This window comes from Nannospalax galili, unplaced genomic scaffold, assembly GCF_000622305.1.
Source record: "Nannospalax galili isolate Female #2095 unplaced genomic scaffold, S.galili_v1.0 scaffold49, whole genome shotgun sequence".
Classification (NCBI taxonomy): Eukaryota; Metazoa; Chordata; class Mammalia; order Rodentia; family Spalacidae; genus Nannospalax; species Nannospalax galili.
In genome coordinates, this window is record NW_008359444.1 from 1,912,907 (window position 1) to 1,930,814 (window position 17,908).

The 17,908-nt window shown below is 40.0% G+C and overlaps 2 pseudogenes; one reads left to right on the forward strand and one right to left on the reverse strand.

Moving 5' to 3' along the window:
• Positions 1-9,498: 9,498 nt before the first annotated feature.
• Positions 9,499-10,312, forward strand: LOC103725867 (annotated as a pseudogene).
• Positions 10,313-16,163: 5,851 nt separating this feature from the next.
• Positions 16,164-17,004, reverse strand: LOC103725868 (annotated as a pseudogene).
• Between the last annotated feature and the right edge of the window lie 904 nt (positions 17,005-17,908).

Sequence of the window (17,908 nt, forward strand, 5' to 3'; positions counted from 1 at the left end):
ACCACAACCCAATAATGTGTAAAATCAGCACTGAAAGAAGCCCTAGGAACTACATGAACTCATGGAGATTAAACAACATACTCTTGAATGATGAATGGGTCAGAGAAGAAATTAAGAAAGAAATAAAAGTATTCCTGGAACTAAATGAAAAGGGCAATACAACACAACAAAACCTCTGGGACACTTTGGAAGCAGTCCTAAGAGGGAAGTTTATAGCTCTAAGTGTCTACATTAAAAAATCAGAAGGAGCCCAAATAAATGACCTAACATTGCAATTCAAGATTCTTGAAACTCAAGAATAAATGAAACCCAAATCCGGCAGATGAGAAGAAATAACAAAAATCAGAGCAGCAATTAATGGTTAATGAAATAGAACCAAGGAAAACAATATAAAAAAGCAATGAATCTAAGAGCTGGTCCTTTGGAAAGCTAAATAAGATAGACAGAAACCATAAGAAAGAGCAAATCCAAATTAACAAAATCAGAGCTGAAAGGGGAAACATCACAACAGAAACCTAAAAGGTCCAGAACATTATGAGACTACTTTAAAAACCTATACACTATTAAATTTGAAAACCGAATCACCAAAGCTAAACCAAGAGGAGATCAACAGCTTAAACAGACCCATAACATGTAAGGAAATTGAAACAGTAATACAAATCCTCCTGACTAAAACAATACCAGGTACAGAAGGATTTACAGCAGAATTCTACCAGACATTTAAAGCAGACCTCCAACCAATACTACTTAAATTATTCCAAATGACAGAAAAGAGGGAGAACCCCCAAATTCCTTTTACGAAGTCAGCCTTACTCTTATTCCAAAACCAGGTAAAGACACAACCAAAAAAGAAAACTATAGACCCATATCCTTAATGAACATAGATGTAAAAATTCTGAACAAAATACTTGCAAACCTCATACAGACATACATCAAAAAGATCATCCACCATAGTCAAGTTGGCTTTATTCAAGAGATGCACGGGCTATATAAGGTACTAAGGGGATAAAGAGGAAAAAGGTGCTTGAGAGAAGTGGGACCATGACAGGAATTATCAAGGGAGAAATAGGAAAATGGGGCCACTTTAAATGGGAAAGGCAGGGAGGAAGGATAAGACAGGGAGAGAGAGAGAGAGAGAAGATAAATAATGCCTATTTAGTATAAAATACATAAGGAATCACATTAGTCAAAAACCTACTGAAAAATTACAGACACAGTATCTCTACATGTGTCTATGCAGCTGAAGGCTGCATAATAAGAAACAGTGCCAGACAGGAGAAACCTTTGAGTTGTTGGTCAGGGTAGTCCAAGAGACTACCAAACTTATGCCAGCTATTGTCACAGCCCTTGATTGCCTCCCAGAACTTGAAGTTAAGATCCTATTGCTGAAGACAGAACATACTTTGGACACAGGATTTGAAACATTGGGGCTGGAATTGACCTGGAAACCACCTCCCCTGAAGCTAACTCTCATAGCTTTAGAGAGCACTTTTCAAGCTCATAAGGGCGAACATCAGTCAATTGTCCAACCCCATGTTCAAGGCCTAATAAGCACATCCATGACCAGCACAGCAAATGACATTGGTGCACAGTGGCAATTTTATCTTGAGGGTAATCAACAGCTAACTAATTAGACTTAAAGCCCACTAATGGGAGGAAACTCGTGTAGTACTGTAAACCTACCTGAGTTTGCATGGGTCTTGTGCAAAATATGGAGTCTTAAATTTACAGAGAGTTGGTCCTTGGACAGTTGACAGTTCTCCTATACTGAAATCCACCCACCCAGGACTCAGGGACTATTGTGGAACAGGAGACTGAAAAGTTGTAAGAGTCAGGCAGAATATGTGCGACCATAGGGAACTAGAATCCAACAAGCTCCTGGGACTTTTCTCATATGAACCTACAGCAATAGTTTCAGTATGCACAAGACCCATGCAAACTTAAGCAGACAAAAATCCAGCACAGAACTGTGGAAATGGACAGTAAACCCTAATCTTATTCAAAGAATTATTGGCAGCTGATTACTGCTGGGTGAGGAAAAACTGATCTTCTTAAAGGAAGGGACTCCTGATAGGCTGACTAGACCTCAGTGGATGAACTTGCACTGGAGGACAACTGGGGACACTAACGACATAATAGGCCTTAACACAAACGACAGAATGCATGAATTCCACTGGGGAGGTTATGGGAGGGAGTTAATGGGAAAGGGGGTATAAAGATGATTAAGATGTTCTGTATGAAATATGCAAAAATTCAATAAAAATATTTTTAAAATCCAAAAAACTGGTAGGTAACTATGTTAACAAGAAGTCGCCAGTCAACATCTTTCTTCGATGAGCATACTTTTGCAAGCAAACCAATTAGTGTCAAGTGTCACTAAGTGTCACTTCTAAAAACTGACTATCCATGTTTACTTCACAAGCACACCTCTGAATGACAGTCAATAACAGACTTGGATAGTAACCATGGCAACCCTCTAAAAGTCCTCCAATTCCCGGACTCTGTGATTCTCCAAAGTTTATATAATATCAGATTTTTCCTTTGAGAGACAATGTGCCTAACTGACATAGTCCAGTCATAAATAAACTCAGCTTTTGCTTTTGCTTAATGGTTTGAAATCCCATTAATACTTCTATAGTTTCACCAGCATAATTTTTGAAGACTGGCTTGGTAGCGTTCCAGGAAACTGTCATCAACACATACTCATCTGGTCTCCTCTGATCAAACTACATTTTTCCTTCATATTTTTGCTATGTGAGTCAGTCTCAACAATCTTAAGTTAAAGCTGAGTTACTATCGTTGATTCTAAGTCAATCTTTGTCAACATCCATTCATATTGATTGTTTTAATTAATCAGATCTTTTGGTGTTGTTTTCAAAGTATCTCATTTAATAATTGTTTTTAAAAATCTTCAAACAAAACAAAACAAAAACAAAACACTAAGGCTTAACTCAGACAGTAATTCAGAATATGTTTGTAGATTCTAAAATCAAGTTCCTAAAGAAGACTGAAGAATATATATTTTAAAAATAGAAGTGTTTTTAAATATCTGATGCATTTTGGAAGTGCCCTTTGCAACTATAATTTCTATGTTTACGTTTTGCTTTTAAAAATTGTGGTGGCACATGCCTTTAATTCCAGCACTTGGGAGGCAGAGGCAGGTGGATCTTTGTGAGTTCGAAACCAGCCTGGTCTATATAATGAGTTCTAGGACAGCTGGGGCTACAGAGAGACCCTGTTTCAAAAAGACAAAAAAAAAATTTTTTTTTGGTCTTTTTTCTGAGATAGGGTCTCCTTGTAGCCCCAGGTGGCCTGGAACTCACTATGTAGACCAGGATGGCCTCAAACTCACAGAGATCTGCCTGCTTCTGCCTTCCAAGTGCTGGGATTAAAGGCGTGCACCACCACGCCTGGCTAAAAATTATTTTAATCTTACACAGATTATGTATTCTTGTAAAGTACGGTGATGGTTTTGACCTATCATCTATCTATCTATCTATCTATCTATCTATCTATCTATCTATCTATCATCTATCATCTATCTATCTATCACCTATCTACCTATCGATTGATCGATAGATAGCTTACATGTAAAGAGTAGGATTACATACAAGAGGGTAGTAGTGAGTACAGAAATGATAGGAACTTGGTACCAGTTTCAAGATGACATTCAAATTAAAGAAGGGAAAATAAGAGTTCTGAAAGAATTATAAGGAGCATCTTGATTCCAGGCACTCTGCTCGGTGTCATCTATATATCTATCATCTATCATCTACATATACATTATAGGACTATTCAGTTAAGTTTATTAATGTATCCATCACCTCGCCAACCTAACATTTTTTGTGATAAGAATATTTAAGACCTATGTTTTTAGCAATTTTGAAACATACAATTCGTAATTGTTGACTGTGATCACCTTGTAGTGCTGTAGATGATTAAAACTTACTCTCACTTCTAAAAAAAGAAGAAAGCTCAGCATAAGGATTAGAGCAGAAATAAATGAAATAAAAATTATAAAAACAAGAACAAGTTAAAAAAGTAAGAGTTAGATATGTTAAATGACATATAAAACTGACAAACCTTTAGTTAAATGAAGTTAGAAAAAGAACATTCATAAACAAAGTTAGAAGCAATAGGGAGAAACTATGCTATGAACAACTGTACATTAATAACTTGGATAATCTAGAAAAATGAATTAATGCTTGGAAACATATGAATGAATCATGAAGAAGTGAAAATCTTAACTGAGAAATATTAAGTACAGAAATTGAACCAGTAATAAGTCTATTAACAAAGAAATTAATAGGATTTGATAAATTACAGCTAAATTACACAAAATACTTACAGAATAACTAATACAAACCTCTTCAAACTTTTCTGCTTTGAAACTTACTTTATGAGACCCATATTACCCTGATACATAAGCCATAAAAGAATAATGTGAAAAGATCAAAATTTTATACGAGCATGTATACAAATATCCTAAAAATACCAACAAATAAAATTCAGTGACACATTGAAAGAATCATCTACCATAATGGGGAACACCTAGCCTGGAAAGCAAGGGTGGTTCAATGTCCATAAATCAGCAAATGTGATTATACCATATTAATAGAAAGAAAAAAATCATGGTCATCTCATTAGATGCAGAAGAAATTTGATAGACTACAACATCCTTTTGTGATGAAAATTCTCAAAAATTGGGTACAGAAGGAATGTCCTAAAAACACATATGAGAAAAACTCCTTTGTAACATTATATTTTCTGATAAAAAACAGAAAGCTTTCCCACTATGAACTAGATCCATACAGGGATACCTGTTGTGATCCCTTTTATTTAACATAATATTGGAAATACTAACCAGAGTAATTAGGCAAGGAAAAAAAAAGACACATGTAAACTGGAATTAAAGAAATCACATTGCCATTCATTTATATATATATGCATAGATAATCAAGGGCTCCATCAAAATGTGTTAGAACAAGAAAAATAATTCAGTAAAGTTGGGAGATAGAAAAATCAACACAAAAAGCAGCAGCATTATTTTTTTTTCTCCTCAAATAATTAGGCTTTATTAACCTGTCTGTAAGCAATGTTTAATTCAAATACATAGTTTACCAGTCCATTAAGCATAATTTTTATTTATGATGGTTGGACAACATGAGACCTCTTTGACCCTGAAGGAACAGACTCCACTCTCAGGAATACTTAATGTGTAGTGAAAGCAAACCAGGGCCTGCAAGTATACTAGACAATCCACACATTCAATCATTTCCTCAGATTCTTACAGTCATGTCTTACTGTCTACTCTTCTATTTTATTGAATTTTTGTGAGGTTTTTTATTTATTGATTTTTTTTTGTATTTCATACAGAACATCCCAAACAATCTTATTCATCTTTATACCCATATCCCAAATGGCACCCTCCCATAGCCCCCCGACTGGAGTCCATATACTCTGTCATCCCTGTTACTGTCCACTGTGTTGTCAGCACCCCCAGCTGTTCCCCAGTGCTAGTCCATCTGCTGAGTCTAGTCAGCCTATCTATAGTTCCTTGTTTTAGGAAGATCAGCTCTTCCTCATCTAGCAGCAATCAGTTGCCAACATTCCTTTAGATAAGATTGGGGTCTGCTGTTCATTTTCCCAGTTCTATGCTGGGTTACTGTCTGGGAGTCTCTTGGGCCACCCTGGCCAACAACTCAAAAGAAGGTATCTCCTGTCTGGCATTGTTTCTTCTTATGTAGCCTTTAGCTATACATGTGGACTCTTAAAGAATAATACTGAGCCGGGCATGGTGGCGCATGCCTTTAATCCCAGCACTTGGGAGGCAGAGGCAGGTGGATTTCTGTGAGTTCAAGGCCAGCCAGGTCTAGATAGTGAGTTCCAGGACAGCTGGGACTAGAGGGAGACCCTGTCCCCCCAAAATAAAAATAAAAAAATAAATATTATAAAAAGAATTATACTGATTACTTTAATCTTTAGTTAAAATTAGTTAATCTTTTGGGTGTTTAAGACCGTACATCTGGCCCAGATAAACCAATTTATTTTTACTATTAAGGTCATTTGAGGATCTGTTCCTCAGATGGGCTTGAGAAGAGCCCCTGGCTACTTTCTTTTACCAGTTCCATCTATGTGAAGATAAGTCAAAGGTCCTGAAAAACGGTAGCATTCTTATACACTAATAATTAACTATATTTTAAAAGGCAGGTTAAAAACCATATTTAATTGCTACAAAAATAAATTACAGGCCTATAAATAAATTTAATCAAGGGGTAAAAGAAATATTTAAAGGCTCATGAAATGGATGGAAGTTTGGGGAAGATACTGAGCAATCAAGGCTCTTGTACTGCTGGTCATGAGATAGGCTAATATAATCATTTGGAATAGTTTCTGAGAAACCAAAGGTGTACATCTCATGACTCAGTAGTCCTGATCCAGGTAACTACCAAAGAAGGGAAAACGTTAAGATTATCTATGGCAACTTTATTCATAATCGTTCTAATCAGGAGACAACACAAATATCAATCAACTAGAAAATGGCTTAACCCACAGCAGTAGAAGCCCCAATTTGAATATCAGATTGATTTCAACACAGAGTACCAGTGATGATAGTATGTATAGCAAGTTTGTTTGTTAAAACCAGAATGTGTGTTTCCATTTATATGAAAGTTTACGATGGGGAAAGTGACCTACACTAGGAATGTTAGGGCTGTTGTTGCCTCTGGTGTGGATGTCCACCAACTAGAAGGGCAGGGGAGGACTTCTGGTGTCATGAAAATGTCCTGCAGCATCACATCAGGTTGCTACATTTGTGAAGACACATCAAATGCTTCATAGAAGATGCATGCTTCTCTTTTCACTTAAATTTGCTTTAAGACCTATAAAGAATGATTACTCCTACTAAGTTTGCTTTTAACCAACACCTGAGTGATCTACCCTAAAACCTAGGGCAATGGGGGCTATGTGTCTCATTGTGGAGAGAAGAGTAACCAATGTCAAAGGAGAGACAATATAATCCTTATGATATTAGATTATCATTGGAGATAACAAGATGGTGCTTGATATATTTGCCACTGGCAAGCACATGAGACCATCCACACTCCTGTATTCTACTAAAGAAGCATAGAATGTGAGTGTATTTACAGTCACAGGAAGCACTGACTCAACATGGAAAAATATGTGACTTTAAAAACAAGACTTGTGCTACATTTGTGTTGTCAAATGTTTAAGAACTACCTTGGACACTCACATGTTCTGCCTGTGTCCACTGAGACCACTTAGAAGCAGAAACAGGATCATTACAATGAACATCTAATTCTTTATAAACACATTTGAGTAATGAAAACCAGATTTCGTTCAGAGCCAGTTCAGGACCAAAGCATGGATTGGGCAGTGACAGCTTATAAGATCAATTAGTGCCATGAAGGAAGCTGTTTATGAGCAATGAGTTTGTGCCTAATGAGACAGACTGTGGCAGACTTTTGCCTACGAACCCTGAGACACTGAGATCCAAAATAACTAACAACAGCAAAAGAGAAATTTGTGCTTTTGGGATTCCCATGTTCATATTTACACTGAGTAGCTTGTCCTTGAGGAGCACGGGAGAGAATTAGACCACTGTCAGGAGTCTATAGATGGACAAAGGCTGAATTAAACACAGGACTTTGACATAATCTCAGCTCCTCACAGATTATGTGCTGGGTTCATAAAAACATAGTTATTCAACTGAGTGGTAAAAATTCATGCTGTTAATTTGGGGGGTAAATTAGACATTCTTTGCAGGGTATTAAGAAGGGGCTTCAACCAAACATTTGTAGGACTGCTATGGGAGAGACTACAAATGGAAGGAGTCAGTGGGGATATCAGATGGTGGCTAATAGACATCCTTTGTTTGAACTGGTCACCTGGAGGCTGCCATACATTAATGCATCATCAGCTGAAATGAATATATTTTCTACGGATATTTTACTTGTATAATGGAGATAATAAGATGTATCTTCCAAAAAATAGTTTATCAGTAATTAGTCTATTTTGCATATTGTCTTTATTAAACACTATTGCAATGTTGTCTGTCCCTTCTGACTCAAGAGGTAATGATTTTATCATTTTAGATGTGGGAATAATATCCAGGGTGAAATAGAAAGAATGAATGTCTTCAAAATACTTACCTATACAAACATCCATACAAAGAGGTGGGCTGTGTGCTCATTCTATAGTCAATCATAATCATAGTCTGTTCTTTTGAGAATATAGCATTGCTTGCTTATGTACCATCTGTGCTTCAAAGGACATTGAAGAATCTAGGAACCATGTGGTTAGTTTGTAAGGGGTTTTGAACAGCTTCGAGACAGCCCTATGAGCCAATAAGAATACTTAGCAAGGTTGATTTATAAACCTGCAGGAGCTAAGCTCCAACCCAGACCTAGGCTGCTGAGGGTCGTCACCCTGGTCACTGACTAGAATTCTTGTAGTACCCCATGACATGGCGTGGAAACTTGGTTCATACAGAGAACATAGGTGGAAGAAGCACTTGCAGCCACAGGTGTTTATGCCCACCATTATTTAGCCATTTTTTCCTGACTCTTAAGGTCAAAAAGCAGATATCTTTTCTTTAGGTGACTCTCAGTTACCCCAGCCCTGAATGCAACAGACAAAGCATGGCCAGCATTAGCAAGGCTTGGTTGAGGTTTTACTTATACAGGGGTTAAAAGTTACTGTCTGACCTCAAACCATGGTTTCTGAACAGCAAGATAAGAAGCTCTCCTCTGTGGGGACCAAAACTGAAAGGGGTGACCACCAGACACTGTCTAGTCATGGATAACGATCTTAGGTTCTTCTGAGACTGTTTCATTTCAAAAATAGTGCGAATATTGTGGAAGGTGACTGTGGAAGGCAAGTTTTGAACTTATATTAAAAATAAAATATAAATAAACTCTCTGGTCATGAAAACAAGCTAAACAGTCTATTGTTTGTATGATGGATCATGAAACCAAACCTTTCTAACAGATCCTACTGTCTGACCCATCACTCTTTATCAGATTCATTGAGAAAATGACTATGCTGTGGTGCTATCCCTCCAAGCTGACATCTAAACAATGGGACAAATATCACTTTTACAGTGAGGCATGTGCTTGGTCCACTTTTAGAATGAAGGGTCACTGGGTAGAGGACAAGATTTAACTCACCTTTACCTGTTACAGTGGTCATAGCAGACATCTGTCTAGGTGGTTCCTGCCAAAGTACTTACTGTGCTGAGATCACGGATGCTGTTTCTATTTCAAGTGAGTCTCTCTTGGTGGATTGTCTACCTGCCTTCATAGAAACCTACTCTTTTCTGAAATCAGGAGGAGGTATTTTTCCTGGGGACTCTGGAGAGGCAGCCTCCAGGAGAAAACTCTTGGAACAATTAAAAAGGACTCACTACTTCTTAAGGCTAAAACTCTGGTTCTGAGTGTAGTGACAGCATTGCTCATAGCTCTGGGAAATCATTTGGTGATGACCATCTTTGTCTTGAAGAGCTTCATGCCCTCTTCTGCCTCTTCTTGTCTTACTTTGGTGGCTATAACTGGCAACGGCTTGACTGTTTTGACTGTCTACAGCAGTCCCCACCTCTATATCCCAATGTATGTTTTCCTGGTCAATCGAGCCCTGATGGATGTGGTCTTCACTGTGACCATACTGTCCAAGGTTTTTCAGAGCCTGGGAGCTGAGAATACTACCTCTTATGGGGGATGATACCTCACCCAGATGTTTGTGTTCTTCTGGGTTCTGAGCTCTGAGCTGCTGCTTTTCTCTGCCGTGGCTCATGACTACTACCGAATCATCTGTTGGCCACTACACTATGGTACCCTCATGTGTTTCAGGGCCTATGTGGCCTTGGTAGCCTTTTCATGGTCTGTGGGGTTTCCTAATGCCATGGTGCATGTCTTCCTTTTTCTGTAGCTGTCCTTCTGTAGCCCCAATATTATTACATACTTCATCTGTGAGCTACCATCCATGCTGTGCTGTCCCATAACCCTACTTCCATCAACAATGCAGTGATAGTCATCATGGGCATGTTGGTCTGAACTTCCTGTAGACCCTGGCATCCTTTGACTTTACCACTACCACTATCCAGTGCATCCATTCAGCTGAAGGACAGAAGCTTGCCTTCCCCACCTGCTCTGCCCACTTGGTGGTAGTCACCCTATACTATTCCACCATGCTCTACACTTACATTTGTCTATCCCTGTGATCTGCTAGCCTCTATACCCTGATAAAAAGGGAATTCAAAACATCCTATAAAAAACTTTTTTTCTCCCATTGGTGACTCTGAACTTAGGAATCTTGAAGCAACATATGAAGAGCTGAAAGTGGCCCTCAAGTTTTTGTTTATGTATCCTCTGACTCTTAGGAACATAGGCTGAGGCATCACCAGGACCAACTGGTCAAGGCTAAGTATATTGAACATCACATTCTATTCCAGATATTACTGGTTTTTTTGCTATTTTTAAATGGTTTTAGTAATCCTTATGCAGATATACACATCTAATACATTAAAAAGTGTTTCTACTATTCCAGTTCCCTCAAACATTAAAGTATTTCTGTGACTCATTGAATTATATCTCACTACCAGTTAAATCTGAATTGTAAGTACTTTTAGTCAGCCATGTTTAAATTCTTTGATCCTTGACCGAAACAGCCACTACTGGGTTATCACAGGGAAAAGGAAAACTTCACCCTTCCCATGCCTTTTGTGGACCCTGGTTTTCACTCATTTTTTCCCTATTCTCAAACTTCCCTGGTGTTTGGTTCATCTTCTCGTCTGAGGGGAAAATTCTTGTAGAAGACTCATGTTAGGAAGTTGAGCCTGAGAGCCTCTGATTCCCACTGAACCCCTTGATTCTAATATCCAGAGATATCAGACCAGAGCCAGATGCCAGCAGAGTGACCTCTTCTTAGACCTTGGGTCCCATTAGGGGTTTCCTGAGTCATACCTCTGACTTAGATCTCTCATCCTTCCTGATACATTTTGTTTGACCTTATTATTCAACATTGCATGTCATGAATAATGTTAACATGACATGTATGGCCATAACTGAAACTCAGAAATAAGGTATTTAGGAGATGTGTGGATGTGTGTGTGTGTGTGTGTGTGTGTGTATGTGTGTGTGTATGTGTGTACACCTGTGAGCATTTTTCACGTTGCAGTGTTTGCACCCTGATTGATTTATAATTGCCTAGGATATTGCTTAAGGACACCACAGGTATACAAGTTAGAGTATTTCCAGAGAGAATTCACTGAGAGATCAAAATCCACTTTCAATGTGAGCAGCATGGTCCCATGCCCTACAGGAGAAGAAAGCATGGGAAAAGGGGAGGAGAAAGTCAGCTGAGCACAGGTGTTCCCTGACTACCATGAGATGAAGCTTTTCTAACACACACTCTGCTGCCATGAGGCTCTCCTTCACAATGGACACAGAAACATACAGCCAAGTGACTATGGACTGAGTCCTCTGAAACTGGAAGCCGAAATAAATCTTATCTCAAGTAAATTGTATTTTAAATTATTTTGTCACAGGGATGAAAAGCAAAGTAGACATGCCAGTGTAGTGAAACATTTAAATGGGTGTGAGGCGCTAAGTAGCTAAAGAGTGAATCAGAGAGTGGAAATGATATTGAATTGTTTCTACACCATTACTGCGAAGACTGCCTTTTCCCTACTGAGTTTCCGTCCCACCGTTTTCTGACCAGTGGCCACAGATTCACTTCCTCCTTCCCTTGCTTGCTCGTTTTTTTTTTTTTTTTCCTTTTTATACCTGCGTTCTTTGGTTTTTTGATTCTGTAGTGCAACTCTGCCTCTCCTCATCACATATCATCTTTTCTGTGGGTCTGTGGGTCTCTGTGCCTCACCAGGACCCCAGTCCTATAGGTAAAGCCTCAACCAATGACATTATTTGTTCAATATGGTCCACAATCATATTTTTGGTTTTGAATGAGTGAGTACATCAAGCCAAAGTAAAATGATAGCAAGTAGGAGATCGATAGAAGCAGGAGATAGTGAAACACAATCAAATCAGGCGTTTACAACATCCAGCAGAGAAGACTGTAATACTCTGATTGAGAGAGCAAACAAAGACAATATCATTGAATTGAAGGCTTACAAACATCTAGGAGAAATAGACTGAGGAAGTTGAGACAGTCACGTGGGATTCCTGACTGAGAGCTTTCTTTTCATGGATGAGCTTCTGACTTCCAATTCTCACTACAGGCATTTTCATATTAAGGGATAAACAATAGTAACCTTGGTTAAAAATAGTCTATCTTCTAGCTGTTCTTAAGGACGCAATAATTTTTTAATACCCTCAGTTACTTGTTGTTTTTCACTCTTCCCTTTGCTGGCAAGAAATCCAGCTTGACCCAGGCCAGGGTGTCTTGGAGGACACTTGACTTAAGCATACTTGAGTCTGAAGTGAGGGAGCCATGCTTTTTTCAGGATCCAACTTCTCATTGAACTCAAATAGCTCAAATAGATATTTTACCAGTATGTGGACATTTGGGACATGTTGTGGGGAGACCAATGGGGAAGCTCAGCAATGGGGTACTGAGGGGGGGCAGTGGAAATTTTCCCAGATGAGAAAGTAGGCATAGGGCTAATTTTGGACAAGAGTCCTCGAGGGAGAAGGTAAGACTATCCTAAGGAAGGGCCTTTGAGCCCTGTGGTGGTACTGATAAAGAATTGATAAAGGTTGTGAGACCAGGACACTCATGCTGATGTTGAGAATGGTATGTGTGCCAACTTAAGATATGGTAATCAGGTCCAGGAAACCTTCAAATGGGGAGCTGCTGCCAGTGAGAATGCTGATTGGTCTTAGAAGCTCATCGGCCTCTCATTCCATACTGATCCTGGTCCTGCCCAGACTGTGGAAAGATTAAGACACATATTACCCCTAACACCCCAGACAAAATCTGTGTGAAATTTATTCATTCATGGGATATGCAGCCAACAGAGTGACAATGGCCCTCACATCCTCCTCAACTCTTATGCACATGGATCTGAGTTAAGAGAGCACCCAATTCCAAGCTCTGTTATCCCAGGAGCACATGGGTAGAAATAGAAACAAAGACAGTTTATTAAGAAATGAAAAGCACTTCTGAGAATAGGTGTGAGATAATGAACCCCAGGGGAAAAGCCCAAAAAGTGCTGGGCCATGAGGCACAGGACATTTACATACTACAGGACATTTATACAGTATTTTCTCTTCCACATTTGCATATTGTGAGCTTTTTTTTTGCATATGATCTGTTAAGACCAAGTGAAGAAAGGCTTCCAGTTTTCTCTCTGCCAACTGGCTTTTACATATCAATCTTGATGGTGCCTTCTCTAGTCTCCTGTTTCACAACATGGATAAGCATTCATCTCAGAGATACTACCATGACAAGGGGAAAGTACTATGGGAATTAAAGTATCCTTAAGGAGATGAATCACTCTGTAGACTTTCAGATTAAGGTGGCATTAGGTACAGAGAGTGGCAAGTCATGTTAGAATAGGGTCCTGCCTGAGTGGGGTCCAAATAGAATGAAGGGTAATCAAGGAGACCAAGGAGTCATAGCTTAAGGAAGCAGAATGATGGGTCTTTTTTATATCAGATGAAGGAAAATGAGGGGTAATGTGATGGCTTAAATGAAAATGTCCCCCCATAGGCTCCAGGTATTTGGATATTTTGTCTCCAGTTGCTCTCTTGCTTCCTGTGCCTGCATGATGATGTGAGAGCTTAGCTTCTGCTGCTCCTGCTCCAGCCACCTCCAGCCACCATGCCTCCCTGCCATGTTGGACTGTAATTCCCCTGGAACCATAAGCTAAAATAAACTCTTCCTTCTATAAATTGCTTGGGTCAGTGTTTCTATCACAGCAACAGAAAAGTGATTAATACAGTAATTGGTACCAGAGTGTGGGCTGTTGGCTGTGAGGAACCTGACCATGTGGGGTGTGAAGAAATGTGGAAGACATTGGAAGTTTGGGCTAGGAAAGTGGTTGCTTGCTGTAAACAGAGCTTAACAGGCCATTCTGGAAGAAATGTAGTGCTGAGAACAATGTTGTTCCAGAGGGAAATAAAGACTCAAGCAGCAATTGGGATATTTTGGCAAAGAGTCTGGCTGGAGTCTGCCCACAGCCAAAAAGCTTGCCTGAGGCTAAGTTGAAAAGCTATGGACTAATTTCTCTGGCAGAAGAAATTTCAAGACAGCCTAATGTAGAAATGGTGGTGTGGCTATCAATGGTGACTGTTATGCAGATCTACAGTGAAAGAGAGCAAATGGGGCAGGAAGAAATACAGTTTGGATTGAAAAAGAGCACTAGGAAGATAAATGTTGGAGCCCTGCCATGTGATGGAGAGGATCCCATTGATAAGGAGATTAAAGTGATTAAGGAGATTAAAGTGATTAAGGAGGAGCCTAGAGATTCAAACTTAAAAGAGGGAAAGCATCCCTCCAGGGAAAGACCACACCTAGTTAAGCCTCCAGCTTGAGAAAGAAAAATGCTGCAGGGGTCACTGAAGAGAAAAGCTTCTAAAATGGATAAAGCAGGCTGGATCTAAAACGGATAAAGCAGGCTGGGGTCCATCCCAAACTTGCAGTCAAACTTGGCAATGTCCTTCACCTGGTGGTGGCTTTAAAGGCATTTAAGATGGAAGAGTGAAGGGGTTATCAATTCTTCCTCCATGGTTTCAGAGAGCCACTGAGGCCAGGCAGCATGAAGCAGTAGTTCCCTTATACAGAGAAGGCCCTGACAGGCGATTGCATGAAGCTGTGAAGGTGAAGCCTGGTTGGCAATGGAGACCCAAAGAAGATGTCTGTGATGCCAGAGTTGTGAGGCATCTGCCAAGAAGACCTGCATATGGGAGTGGTACCAGCACGAGAGAGAGATGTGTGTTGCACACAGAAAAGCTAGAGAGGCTGAGCCATCTAAGCCCTTTAGAAGTGAAGTCCCAGAAGTCAGACATGGACCTACTGGATTTGGTGTTTGCCCTGCTGGTTTTTGGTCTTGTTTTGGTCCAGTATTTCCTTATTATGCCTCCATTCCTCCCTTTTGGAATGGTAATGTGTATTTGGTTCCACTGTATGTTGGGAGTATGTAATTTGTCTTTTGATTTTATAGAGGCTTACAGTTAAGATATTTACCTGAGTCTCAGAAGAGACTTTGAACTATGGACTTTTGAATAGTATTGAGACTGATAATGACTTTGGGAACTTTTAAAGTTGGACTAAATGTATTTTGCATTTTATATGGTAATGAGCCTATGGGGGCCAGGGGGTGGAATGTGATGGTTTAAATGAAAATGTCCCCCATTGGCTCCAAGTATTTGGATATTTTGTTCCCAGATGGTGGCGCTGTTTCGGGAAGTTTCAGAAGGTGTAGCTATCCTGGAGGAAGCATGACACTGGGATGTACTTAGAGAGTTCTTAAGCCTTGCTAGGTCTCCAGTTGTTCTCTTGCTTCCTGTGCCTGAGTGATGATGTGCGAGCTTAGCTTTTGTTGCTCCTGCTCCAGCCACCTCCAGCCACCATGCCCCCCTACCATGTTGGACTGTAATTCCCCTGGAACCATAAGCTCAAATAAACTCTTCTTCTACAAATTGGTTGGGTCAGTGTTTCTATCACAGCAACCAAAAAGTGACTAATATAGGTAGTATGTAGACGAACAGGGCCTGACTATGTACTGAGTGGAAGAAAGGATGCTGAAAAAAGACCATTCATTACCAGGCAATGTGAATGGTGTGTCAGTGGAACATCCATGCAGATAATGACCATTATGAATGGAGTTTGGAATAATGAAAGGGAGAGTAGCAGTGAGACAAAGTCTGGGTAGAGAGAAGCCAGTTTATTGAAGTCACTTTGGGACTCCAGTAGTAGGTTCCCCCATATGGAAGAAGAGAACCTATAGGACATGGGGTGTGACTCTGTGCATCAGATATTTATTGGGTGTATACAGATCCATGTGGCCTAATCAAAACAACCAATACAACAGAGGAAAAAAACCATGACAAGCCCCTACATCTGAGGATGATTTTCTGTCGAGGTTTTAGCCAGGTCTCAGCTCCTAATACTGATTTTAGGAAGGAAAGTGTGTAAGGAGTCCACTACACATTTTTAGATATCCAGAACAGCCTGAACATATCTATTTAATGTTGGAAAGAGGATAAGAGTTTCCTCAGGGCATCTTCATTCCTCAGTGTATACATGAGGGAATTCAGCATGGGGCTCAGAGCTGAGTACAGCACTGCAGGAATTTTGCTTCTCTCTGGGATATAACTCGAAGCAGGGCTGATATAAGCACAGAACACAGATGAGTAGTACACAATGAGGTGAGACGAGCAGGTGGGGAAGATTTTCTGTTTCCCTTCAGCCCAGGCCATGCATAGGATGCTGGTGATGATGCAACCATAGGACAGCAGAGTAAGCAGGAAGTTGGTGCCTCCATAGAAAGCATCTGCCCATTAGAGTTATGATGCTGTTCACATGTGTGGGGTTGCAAGAGAGCAAAAAGAGTGGGGGATCTCACAGAAGAAATGAGTGTGACATTGGGGCCACAGAACAACAGCCATGCCATCAGACCAGTGTTAATGAAAGCATTCAGGGCACAAATGGATCATACACTCATGACTAAGACCCCACACAGATGTGGGTTCATCCTGAACCTGTAGTGTGGAGGAAAGAAAATTGTTACACAATGACCATAGGCCATAACTATGAGCAGCAGCAGTTCAGAGGACAAAGACCACACAAGGAAGAAGAGGCATGCCATATGCCCCTGGAAAGAGATGGTATTGTCCTCAGAGATTAGGTCAACCAGTACATTGGGCAGTACAGAGGATGTGAAGACAATGTCCATGATGGCCAGGTTGCACAGAAAAAAGTACATGGGGCAGTCAGCCCAATGCTGAAGTTGACCAAAGCAATGATCACAGCATTGCCCATCAATGCTATGATGTAAAGGGACAGGAAGCAGCCAATCAGGAACAGTCACTGATTGGGCATCTGACTCACTGCTATATTAGTATGTATCCGAAGAAAGATTACAGGCTAAGATTTCAAAGTTTTGTTTTTACACTGAATTATTTTCAAAGTTATCATTTGAATATTTTATTTTTAAAATTTATTTTTGTATTATGTATATGAATGTATTGCCTGCATGTATGTAAGTGCACCTGTGTCATACAGTGTACAAGGAGGTCAGAAGAGGGCATTGGATCCCATGGAACTGGAGTTACAGATGGTTGTTAGCTGCCATATGGGTGCTGAGACCCGAAACCTGGTTCCTCTGCAAGAGCAGCCAGTGCTCAACCACTGAGCCATCACGCCAGCCCCAAAACTTATCATTTGAAACTTGATGTTAGAAAGTGCAGGGATAGAATTGGTTTTTTTTTTCATGGGAGCTTGTCCATCATACTTTCTGCCCACACCATTTTTGAAACCACGCATAGCTATTTTTTTTCATTTTCCATTATTGAGCCTTTCATTCTATATATTTAGGTTCTGAGGGATATGTATCCCTTCCTCATCTTCTTGAACATGTAAACCAAATAGAACATCCCTTGTTCTTTGCTTGTCCATCACCTCTAAGTGCTCTGTGAACAGTGCTATGGAATGTCTGTGTCAATCACCTGCACAGCAGGTGTCCTCTTCAATAGTGGCACCTCTCAGAGTGGTAAATGCCGAGATGGTTCTTGTAGTTTCCATATAGCCTGGCCTGGTGGATCCTTGGTTGCTATCTCCTCTTTGCTATTTTGTGTGAGGTCTTTACTGCCGCTCTTCCTTCATTCAAGTGATTCCTTATTACTGATTTTTGTCTCTTCTAAATCTTACCATGATCCATCACATCTCCTGTGGTTGATACTATCCTCCTCACTCTGACTCATCTCAAATC